This window comes from Emydura macquarii, unplaced genomic scaffold, assembly GCF_026122565.2.
Source record: "Emydura macquarii macquarii isolate MOO-44397 ecotype Brisbane River unplaced genomic scaffold, CSIRO-AGI_Emac_v2 contig_1876, whole genome shotgun sequence".
In the NCBI taxonomy this organism is placed as follows: Eukaryota; Metazoa; Chordata; order Testudines; family Chelidae; genus Emydura; species Emydura macquarii.
The window spans coordinates 11,412,136-11,424,675 of record NW_027132013.1 but is presented as its reverse complement, the minus strand read 5'-3'; positions in this window follow the sequence as shown (position 1 = coordinate 11,424,675).

The following is a 12,540-nucleotide window of genomic DNA, read 5'->3' as shown; positions in this document are numbered from 1 at the left end:
TGGGAGCCGACCCACATCTCCAGCTGTTGGCCCATATTGTGGGACGATGCAGATTGCAAACTTTACCTCCTCTGAAAACTTTGTGCTGGTCAAATTTCACAGTGATATTGCTTGGGTGTTTCGTGGATTCATGCTGACCTACACTTTTGGTAAGTCCAATTACAAAAATTTAGGGAGGGTTGGTGAATTTTCCTGTTGATAAAAGTGTAAGACTAGGTTGTTCAGGGCTAAGTTATTATTTTATTGCTGTATAAGTGTGCATAATGAATCGCAGCCAAATAAAGGACAGTTTTCCTGAGCTTAGACCAATGTCCTCAAAGGTATTTAGGCACCCAACTGGATCTGGGCCTTACGGTCTACTGGCCCTCAGATATAGACAGGTAGTTATAACATGCCCATCACCACTGGGGTTAAACCAGGCCACAACTCAAATGTATGGTGCATATTTTCAAAAGAGTTTAGCTCTCATTGTTACAAAAATAAATAGCCACATTTTCAAGAGTTTAGCATGATAGGTACTGAGCTCTATTGAAAATCTGACGCTGAGTGTCTCAGTGGGCATTTCTGTGTGCTGAGAATGCCCATTCTTTAGGTGTCTAAATGAAAACCAAGCTCTATTGAAAATCTGTCCACAGAGATGAGACAAGAAAGGATGATGAGATGTGGTAGGGCAGAAGGATGTGAGGTTAAGGGCTACAGTGTTAAGATGATGGCTAATTTTAGGTCTTGAAAGTCCAACAGACTTTTTTTACTGTTTGCGTATGTATGTGTTTTATACATACATTTGAGAAGTTTAGCATTTTACCCTAACAGTTTCTAAAAATTATAGATGCCCACAGTATACTCTGAAACCTTCTTGAAGCGTAGAAAGTTTCCTATCCTATTGTGAGGGCTGGACATTCAGAACCCCTTTTGCATAGGCCAAGAGAGTCCTCACAGAGTGATTTAAAACTCCTCATCTCTAATGACTAAAGTCCTAGTCCAAAACCTGTTGAAGTCAAGGGAGTCCGTGGTCTTCAGTGCCTGATCCAAAGCCCATTACAGCTCAGATCAAACATATCTAGCGGCCTAACTCCCACTGATTTCCATGAGTTAAGCATCTTATTACCTTTGAGGAGAGGGGCCTACATATGCTGTCTCCACAGTGCTCTCAGCATCTGCCCACATAGGATTAAGGAAATGAACCAGACCATGGACTTTGATCCCTACAGGATAGCATACAACACAAGCACACTTTACTTCAAATCTGTGTATACATGGTTCTTGCACTGACAGATGCTACAGTTGCAAATGTTCTGTTATTGCAGTTATGCCATCATGAAGAAAACTCAAGGAAAATCTTCTTCCCCAGCACCAAGAAGGAAAGAAAAGAATGCCTTGAAGGACACAGATTCACCTTGCTCTTTACCCTTTGCCTGCAATATATTTTTTTCAGACACCAGTTCATTTTCAATATCAAAATGAATGCACTTTGTTAATATAGATATGGGAATCTGAACCGTGAGACTGGTAGTACCACGATGGGAGGAGACACAGAGAAGTGGAACTTGGGAATACAATGACACCGCACACTCTCAGCTCTTGTAAGAGCCAACTTTCCAGGAGCTGTAAAGTCTCCCCATATTGCACATGTTTGTGTCTTTGGATTTGCCTAAGTCAACGTGGCAACACTAGCCTCTACTCACAACATCCGTACCCTTCACTCCTTGTCAATACACACTTGCTTCCCTATTAACAGCTAATTAAGGTACCTAGCTGCAGTGGGTTTATCTTCAACCTACTGTCCTTTGGCCATCAACCCTCTGCATGACAGAGTCCCTGTGTCTGCTTTCCAAGCTTCATTTTGTATTGGAACAGCTGTGCACATAGCCTACATGCAGCTGATGGTAAGCTTTCTAGGGCAGGGTCCGTGTCTTCGTACGCATGTGTAGAGCAGCCCACACAATGGGGCCCCAATCCTGATTGGGCCTTTGGGCACTATTGGAATACATATAATAAATCATCATAATCAGCATGATGCATGACTGAAGTTTTTTTTCCAGATCTTTTATCACCCCTTGGAATCTAGCACTAGCTTCCAGGGTGCTATGACACTGTTAAAATGAGTGATTTGGTGCAGGGGGAATAAAGAGCATGGCTGGAGTGCCCCTTTGGCCACAGGCAGCTAGGTACTATTTACGGCAGCCCTGTAGTGATGGTTCTGGATAGCAGGAGGAAGGATCTTATTTTATCTGTGATAGCTACTTCCACCCTTAGTACAGAATCCCTTCTAGAAACTCAGTTTAAAATGTGCTTAACCTGATGCTTCATATTAGCACCAGCAGCAGCTCTTCTGGAATGAAAAGTAACTAATTTTGGAAATTCCTTTCAAACACTGCAATGAAAATTCTGCAGTTTTGCAATGTTACTGGAGGGTAAACTTAAAATGAATGCATTGTGAATGCTCACTGACGGGTCAAAGGATTCTCTCCCGGATTTTCTTATTTCCATTGGGAAAATTAACATGGGTTCACCTCATTATTTGATCATCTCTGTGCTGCTAGATGCCCTTTTAACAAATTCTGCTGTACTAAAACCCTCCAAATGCCCACAGTATTAAAAAGGATAGGAATCAAGTTACTCATGATGAAGGCACTATGCAACTGAAGTCATGTTAGAAGGGGAATGACTATGTTAAAGTCTGTGTTAAATATCTGAGCATACCTAGTGTCAATTCAGGGCCTCTGCTAAGGTTTCTGTGTGCTGTTCTGGTTGCCCAGGTTAGCCTTGAAGCTCGTTTAACCAGATACAAGGATTTTCTTCACCAATTGAATATCCAGGTGTGCTGGATAGCCTAGGGAGCTCCCAGTGTACTATTTGCAGATCTGGGACAGGAAGCTCTAGGCCTGCCCACAACTAATAGACTGCCCCCTCAACTAAGGGGGAGAAGCCCAGCTTACAAGTGAGTGCAGGGGACAATGAAGGGGGAAAAAAATCCCCAAAAACAAAACAGGAATGGGAGTGAGGTCAAAGGCTGAAAATCAAAGAACAGAAGTGGACACTGAGCAGAGAGCCCAGGACAGCACCCACCGCTCCTCAAAGGAATCTAAGGAGTCATGAACACTGCCCAGAGGAACTCTGCCCAGAGGAGTGATCAAATAAGGGAATGGAAATAGGCCCCACAGTTGCAGAGTGCTCCTCTCCCCCCTCAAAACTAGGTTAGCACTAGGAGGAGGTTGATGAGAAGGTCCCACCACTTTGTGGGGCCACCAATGGTGTGAACCAGGATCAGGAAATGTGGGGAAAGTGCAGCCAGAACCTCCATGAAAGGTTGCAGAGGAGCCAGAAGGGAGGCTGGAACCTGACACAACCTACATGGATGTGCACCAGGCCTTCCCTCTCACCACAAAAGGGGCAGGTGTTGGGGAGTTCGTGAATCCTGCTACGTATGCACCCGAGCTCACGGCTCCATGGAGGAGCCACCAGCTAATATCCCTTGCAGGCTCTGGAACCAGAGTGGAATACAGGCTTGCCCACCAGGGTTCCTCAGCCCTCCTGAGATGGCAACATGCCCTGCCACTGGGGGTCAAGCTGGTACACGAGGGCGAAGAAGTGGATGATATGATGCACAGGCATGTACAGAGCATGTTCTCTGGGCACGGTTGGTAGGCAGACAGGCTGGATGGCATACAGCCATCTCGGGTGGGATGTTGTCGGCAGCCAGAAAGGCTCACGAGGCCCCATGACAAGTTCCAAAGGGCCAGAGGTGAGCTGGAAGTACCCTTCCACAGGACCTGCTTGAGGAAAGCAAGAGCAGCAAGAGGCCAGGGGGCCCTCACCATCTGATGCACATGACAGGGGATGTGCAGGGTGGACAGCCCCATACATTGGGCGAGCACCACATGCTCCACCAAGTCCCTCTTGTCATCCCAGAGGTCTCCAAGTAATCCTCTAGTGCATCAAGGGGCCACTTGCACAGTAAGTTGATGGATTGTGTACCAGGGGTTCTGCCAGGAGGTCCTCCCCTTCGGCAACTGCTATGGACCTGGTCATTGAGACTAGCCTGTTGGTCCTGAGGACATCCTTGTAAAAGACCAGCAGCTCAAAGAGGTCTCAGTGGCGGCATCTCTGGTGGAGATAAAAGAGCTTCCAGTCACATCAAAGCCCTTGGAGGCAGTGGAGAAAGAAGGCATGTGCCAGCATGCTCCATACCGCATTACCTGCACTATAAAGGAGTCTCTGCAGGGCCTGGAGGTGTGGACCTGGCTGCAGAAGCAGACCAAGCCCTGTTTGTTTTCTCCAAGGGGGAAACTCTGGACACCCTCAGAGACCCAGTGCAGCCCTTGCAAGAAAAACACCAGGATCTTCTTCTGGAGATTGGATAGGATCCCTGGGAGCAGGGTGATGAACCAGTGCTAGAGCATGGATAGGACTAGCTGGTTGATCACAAGCACCCTCCTCCAAAGAGAAATAATAATCCCTATTTCTTATCAGTAGATATCAAGCACTTTACAGAAGAGGTCAGTATCATGAGTTTCATTTTACAGACAGGGAAATGGAGGCACAGAGCAGGGATGTGATTTGCTCAAGATTACCCCCTCGTAGAGCTGGGAATAAAACCCAGGTCTCCTGAGTGCCAGTCCAGTACTCTAGCCCCTAGTCCACACTGCCTCCCCAGGTAGCTCCCCGTGTAGAAGGCACAGCTAGGGTTTGGCCAGGTAAGATGGCTTGTGGCCCAGGAACTGCAGCCTGTAGCTGATCTTTGGCTACTGGAACAGCCCATGGAAGCCTGTAACAGGGTCTGCTGGCCCTTTAAGGTTATACTTTTCTCCACTAAATTAAAGAGCCTATTAGAACCTGGTATTTTCTCCCCAAGAAGTACTTATGCTGTAATCAAGTCACCTCAATTTTCTTTTTGATAATTGAAACAGATGGAGCTCATCAAGTCTCTGATTGTAAGGCATTTTCTCCAACCATCAAATCATTTGTGGCTTAACATGCTTTTTAAAATGTTGCTACCAAAACTGGATGCAGTACTGTGGTCTCAGTCTTATCAATGCCTTATAGAAAGTTAAAACTTTTTTTTTTTTAAATCACTTTTTACTCATGCTCACTATGCCTCTGTTTATACCCTCCATGGATCACATTAAATCCTTTTTGCCACAGCACCCCACAGGGCGCTCCTGGTGCACTCCTTGTCCATTATGACAGCTAAATCCTTTTCAGAATCACTACTTCCCAGGATGCTGGCCCCCCATTCTGTAGCTTTTGCCTGCATCCCCTTGTTCCTAGATGTAGACCTTTGCATCTGGCTGTATTAAAACAGCTTTTGTTTAAACGGGCCCACCTTACCAACTGATCTAGATCACAATGTATGAGTGGCCTGTCCTCATAATTATTTATCACTCAGACAATCTGTGTTATCTGCAAATTTCATATTGACTTGCAGATCATTGATGGAAACATTGAGTGGCATCAGGCTACTATGCCTGCAGTATCCTACTAGAAATACCCCTCTTCAGAGTTGATTCCCCATCAACAACTACTTTGAGATCTGTTAGCCAATTCTTAAGCCATTTAACTTGTACTCCATTGATGTTGTTTAGTGCTAATTTTTTAGTCATAATTTCATAGAGCATTACATGCAATGCCCTACAAAATTCTAAGTATATTAGATATACACAATTATGTTTATCAACCATACTTGAAATCTCACCAAAAAAACAAGGTCACATTTGTTTAGTAAGACCTCTTTTCCATAAAACCATGTGGAGAGAAATATAATTAAACCCAATTCTTTATCAACCAAATCCCACATCAGCATTTCCATTAATTTGTCCAGGAGTGATGTTTGGCTAACCAGCCAATAGTTCCCCTGGTGAAACCACTTGCCCTTTTTGAATATTGGTACAGCATTGGTACTCTCTTTCCCCCAGTATTCCAAGTTTTATTAGAATTATCATCAAAGTCAGGTATCTCAGTCAACTTTTCTAGGACTCTTGGGAGCAAGTTACTTGGATCTGCTGATTTAATTTTTTTTCCAATCTCTAGTAGATGTTGAGAAACAGCTTCTTTAGTAGCTAATGGACTGGAATGTACTTCATCCTCCTTATGTGATATGACTATATTGTCCTGCTTCTTTCCAAATACAGAATAGAAATATTTATTGAATTAGTGTTGCTTTACTTCATCATTAACAATATTACCAGCTTGCTCTTATAATGGGCCTATACCATTGCTACGATTTCTTTAGCTCCTCTTATACTTAAGACTCCTTGTTGTCTTTAGCTCTGCCACCTATGGCTTTTTCCCTGACATCTTTAGCTTCCCTCATCAATTTTCCACACCTAATGACTTTGTTTACATTAATTTCTGTCTACACCCCCCTTTATTACACGTTATGTATTGCTTTTTTATTTCCAATTCCTGCCTTCACTTCACCACTGGACCAGGACAGGCTTTTAGCCAAAGTTGTCCTCTTCCTTGATTGTGGAATCATGAATTTTTGGTATTTTCATTCATTTTTCCTCTGACTCAGCTCTGCTCATAATTTCCCTCTCCTTTGGGAAATTAGATCTTTTGAAGCAGTTGTATCTGTCCTCTGTTTGCCCATATGTAAGGTAATTGGGTCATAGAATCATAGAATCATAGAATATTAGAGTTGGAAGGGACCTCAGGAGGTCATCTAGTCCAACCCCCTGCTCAAAGCAGGACTAACCTCTGCTATATCATCCCAACCAGGGCTTTGTCAAGCCGCAGCTTAAAAACCTCTAAGGATGGAGATTTCACCACCTCCCTAGGTAACCCATTCCAGTGCTTCACCACCCTCCTAGTAAAAAACTTTTTCCTAATGTCCAATTAGACCTCCCTCCCTGCAACTTGAGACCGTTGCTCCTTGTTCTGTCATCTGCCACCACCGAGAACAGCCTAGCCCCATCCTCCCTAGAACCCCCTTTCAGGTAGTTAAAGGCCGCTATCAAATCCCCCCTCACTCTTCTCTTTTGCAGACTAAACAAGCCCAGTTCCCTCAGCCTCTCCTCATAAGTCCTGTGCTCCAGCCCCCTAATCATTTTGGTTGCCCTCCGCTGGACTCTCTCCAACTTGTCCACATCCTTTTTGCATTGGGGGGCCCAAAACTGGACACAATATTCTAAATGCGGCCTCACCAATGCCGAATAGAGGGGAATAATCACTTCCCGTGACCTGCTAGCAATGCCCCTCCTAATGCAGCCCAATATGCCATTGGCCTTCTTGCCAACCAGGGCACACTGCTGACTCATATCCAGCTTTTTATCCACTGTTACCCCCAGGTCCTTTTCTGCAGAGCTGCTGCCCAGCTCGTCGGTCCCCAGTCTATAGCTGTGCATGGGATTCTTTCTTCCTAAGTGGAGGACTCTGCACTTTTCTTTGTTGAACCTCATTAGATTTCTTTTGGCCCAATCCTCCAGTTTGTTTAGGTCACTCTGTATCCTATCCCTACCTTGCAGGGTATCTACCACTCCCCCCAGCTTAGTGTCGTCCGCAAACTTGCTGAGGGTGCAATCTACCCCATCCTCCAGATCATTAATAAAGATGTTGAACAAAACCGGCCCCAGGACCGACCCCTGGGGAACTCCGCTTGTGACCGGTTGCCAGCTAGACATGGAGCCATTGATCACTACTCGTTGAGCCCTATGCTCTAGCCAGTTCACTATCCATTTTATAGTCCATTCATCCAACCCATACTTCTTTAACTTGCTGATAAGAATACTGTGAGAAACCGTATCAAAAGCTTTGCTAAAGTCAAGGTATATCACATCCACCGCCTTCCCCACATCCACAGAGCCAGTCACCTCATCATAGAAAGCAATCAGGTTGGTCAGGCATGACTTTCCCTTGGTGAATCCGTGTTGACTGTTCCTGATCACCTTCCTCTCTTCCAAGTGCCTTAAAATGGATTCCTTAAGGACCTGCTCCATGATCTTTCCAGGGATTGAGGTGAGGCTGACCGGTCTGTAGTTCCCCGGATCCTCTTTCCTCCCTTTTTTGAAGATGGGCACTATATTTGCTTTTTTCCAGTCCTCAGGGACCTCCCCTGTTGCCACGAGCTTTCAAAGATAATAGCCAATGGCTCTGAAATCACCTCAGCCAACTCCCTCAGCACCCTCGGGTGCATTGCATCCGGCCCCATGGACTTGTGAATGTCCAATCCTTCTAAATAGCCTTGAACCTGTTCCTTCAGCACTGCGGGATGTTTGCCTCCTTCCCATTCTGTGCCACCCAGTACAGCAGTCTGGGAGCTGATCTTGTCTGTGAAGACAGAGGCAAAAAAGGCATTGAGTACCTCAGCCTTCTCCACATCCTCCGTCACTAGGTCGCCTCCCTCTTTCTTTAAGGGGCCTACACTTTCCCGAATCTTCCTCTTGTTGGCAACATGCCTGTAGAAACCCTTTTTGTTCCCCATGATCACTGGTCCCCACAATCATCAACTTCCACTCCATTGATTAATTTGTCTTTATCAGTCAGTGGTCCAAAATAGAGTTACCTCATGTTGAGTCAATACCTTGTGTTAGAAAGTAATCTACAATTTAAAAAAAAAAAAAAATACACCCTCTAATGATATTTTAATTATTCTCTTTGGTGAGCAATCCAAACCCCAAGAAAGCTATTAAGGGACAGTGCCAAAGCAAAGTAAGTAGACTTCAGGAAGAGAAGCAGGAGCTAGTTGAAGAGGGAGGGCACATGCTCCTCTTTCATTCTGAGTGAGCAGCAGAGAGTGTTGCTGTTACAGCTGGAGAAGGGTAACGATGGATGGACCCTCAAAAGACCCCGAGGGAGGGCTGTAACAGGTTTTCATATTATTTGAGGCTGTAAAAGGTGAAGTTGGTTGGTTTAGCTAGCAGGCTAAACAAACCATCGAGAGGGGAAATTGAAGCAGCGGCCACAGTCTACGAAGGGAAGAGAAGCTGTTATAGGGCCACAAGCAGCCAGATGTAAAAACAACTCTGAAATTGCACTGTGTGGGTTTGGGGCAATGCAAAACTGTCTTACAGCCACCCCCAGCGTTACACACTGGGTACAGCATTGTCAGTGTCACAGAGCTGTCCTATTCTCCCTGCTGGAGGCTTACCAGCTTGCTGAGGACATTCAGCCCTTGAATCCCATGTGTTTCAATCTTCCTTGGATCTCAGCTGACTGTAACACTGTTTTCTCCTTTTGCTTCTCTGGCACATTTCCTGAACACCAGCTCTCAGTTTGTTCCCTCTTCACAGAAATGGAGCTCCACAACCAGCCTGCAGGGCCAGTACTCCCTCCCGCTGCCAAGATACCAGAGTAGCTTAGACACCTCTCCTAGAGCTCTACCCCAGAGATGTGAGACTTCTGGTTTGTCTCCCCACAGGACATATGATAAGATGCAGCACATCAGGCACACAAACATTTTGCACAGAATTCTAACTCCATGGCTCTGAACAGAGTACAGATCATAAAAAACACAAATACCCTGAAGACAGTGCCCCTCACTTTAGCACACCCTTCCGCGGGGAGTCCTCAAGAGGCTTTTTGCATTCAGGTAAGTAGGGTCTTCCCTGCCACCTCAGGCTTCTGAAGCAGCTTCCCTCATCATGAGCTGGTGAAATCAGCCAGAGCCACTAAAAAAATCAGGTCTTGCACTCTGTAACAGTCCAGTCCCTCTGTCAGATAACTCCCACATCTACTGCTTCAGTCGATCGCAGTCCCTTACCACACAACGCTTCTCCTGGAGAGCAGCCAGCCTATTGTTTGGAGCAGTTCTTTTTCAGTGGGAGAACACGTCAGCCAATGACCCCCTATTGCTATAGCCCTTTGCCACCAGCCTTTGGACTTCCACTCCACTGTGGAGGTAACAGGACAACAGAGAAGATAGAGAGCCCCTCATCCAAAATGGAGTCTGAGGAAGATACATATAACGCAAAAAGGGGCCTCACCACTAGTCCACACCTTCCTACTGGTCATGGAAGAGCAGGATCTCTGTCTCTAGCCCCTCCAGCCAATAGTCATAGTCCTCTGGCCACATCAATTATAGTCTTCCCCTGCCAGGGTGATCCACCAACAAAATAATTTAAAGCCCTTATGTCAGGTCCCTCACCCTGCTTCTGGACCTAGTGGTTCTTACACACTTTGTTTCAGGGCTTCATAATCTCTCTAGCTTCCCTAGCACTATAATCTCCCCCAAAAAAAAAAAAAACAATCCTTTTTTCAAGGCAAGTACTTGCATTTCTCCCCCTTAGAGGCCTGCAACAATACCAAATGAAAATATTAACTTAAACCACTAATGTCCTCCTCAGGCAGGAACTTTCATTCCTCTTTAATTTCCCCTGGCTCTATTCCTCAGTTGACTATCTCCCTAGAGGTCCAAATTCTGTCCCCTTTATCAGGGCTCGCCTCTAGAGCCTGTGCTACATACTAGTAGTTTTTCTCTGTCTTTCATGGCCTCTTGCCAAAGTTTTCAACCCAGAAGAGAATCTCAAAGCTAACTCTCCCTAGGAAACTTCATTTTACCCCCCCTCTACAAGTTTCTCCATGCACTACTGTAAAAAGGACTGCAATAACCTTTTCCCCTCTCCCTAAAATACTGCCTTCTGTTACAGATTTCCTCTCTATATAGTAACCACCCACCTGGGACTCATCTTAAATTGGGCCTGGCCTTCCCTCCAGGTGCAAGTAGGTGCCCTAATTGAGCTTGCCAATTCCAGTGAACTCTTTCAGTGCTTGTGTGGGGCACACACCCCATCACAAGCCCCCCATATCAAACAGAATTCATAAGTTGTACATGCAGAGTCCCAAAATTTCACAGCCAGTCCCTATGATCTAGGTCTATATGTTTCCACAGGTTTGAGCAGACTCAGAATGAGCTGAGTGCTTGGACAGTTGATAAGTTTTGGGCCTTCTCTCCTGACAGACCCAATTCCTGAGTTCTTACAGTCCGGATCAGCCAGGCTTTCAGCATCCACACTCAGGGCCTGAGCTGGCATTCAGAAATGACCACATCTTATTATTTACATTTGTGCAAAGTGGATGTAAAATGCTCCCATATCAGAATGACTTTTCATGGGTATAAGTGACTCTGCAAAGCAGCTGAAGACTCCACATGATGCAAAAGCAGCAGAAAGTCAGGCTCTCAGGTTTTCAAGATTATGGTGCCCTGTGGCTGTCTAGACATTTTCCATAATATGCGATTCACAAATCTAATGATCTCTTAGATGTTCTCCAGCATCCTTGTGATGTGACTATGGGGGCAATATGACATGAAAATAGCAAAGAGTTTGTAAGGTTGGACATATATGTACAATATATGTATTTTTGGTCTGCTGTTCATCTAAAGTTTAATTGTAAGTTTGCTGGCAGTATCACAAGCAATATCTTGCCTTGACTTTTCTGGTTACAGGGGCATTCTTGTCCTGTTATTTTACCTGGAGTCTACAAATCATGGTTATGTCTGTCTGCCGATTGCTGCGAAGTGTAATAATGTGAATAGCTTGTATTTTTTATATGGGAATCTTCTTTAGCTGTAGCAGTATTGGGGCTTATGACATACAGGTGACAGATATTGCAACCCCATGCAATATCTTTGGGGACCACATTGTATTAAGTTTATGAAGCACTGTGGACCAGGGATTGTATGCAACTCCATAGGGGAGGGTTACTATAGCTCCTCCAGGAACCAAAATCAGTGAGGGGTGATTAAGGTGAATTACTTAGGTTGTAAACACATCCAGAGAGGTACCAACCAAGAGACAAAGAAAGGGCTTTTGGCATAAAAAGGCTACATTTAAATTGACTCGGCCTTCTTTCTGGTCCAGCAAGTGGACAGGACCTTCTGTGGAAGGGTTGGGAAGACTTTGGCCTAATAGGGCCCCATACAACTGATGGGTGACCCCTGCTATGTTTAGTGTGTGTTTAAATGGGTTTGTTGTTTTTATTATGTTTTCCCTGTAATGCTTTTACCAGAAGAATAAATGGCCTTGCTTAGAAAGAGCTATGTGGTAACTTGTAGCTGCTGGCAATGCACTGCTCTCAGTCCGTGGGGAGACACAGCAACACACTGGCGCTGGCCATCAGACAGTCTGGCTTGCTAGGGATATCATAGTGTAAGGCAGGGAGCTGTGCAGTCTTGAAACCTCCAAGTCAGAAGGAAGCGGGACAAGGATCCCTGCCCATAGACAGGGGATGGTTGGAAACCTAAGACCAGACTGGAAACTCTTGGACTGGACCAGGAAGTGGGGGGACACAGGCAGTTACCCTGAAACCATGACAACACCATTGAGCAGTTCTGATTCCATCCAACAGAGGACAGGGATAACAAATACTGTGGCCATTAAGTACAGAAAAGGACTTTCTTTCTACACTGTTTTGCAGGATGTGATCATGGGTTTGAGGTGCTTTATATACTCTATAGTGAGCATTAAAAAAGGTATTAGGAATAGCTATTTTATATTAAATGTTGACAGGGGAGAGATCCAAATAAAGGATAGAATGAACCCCAATATCTTAACTCTGGATTTACAAACATCATCTCTATTGTAAAAAACCCAGATAATTTCT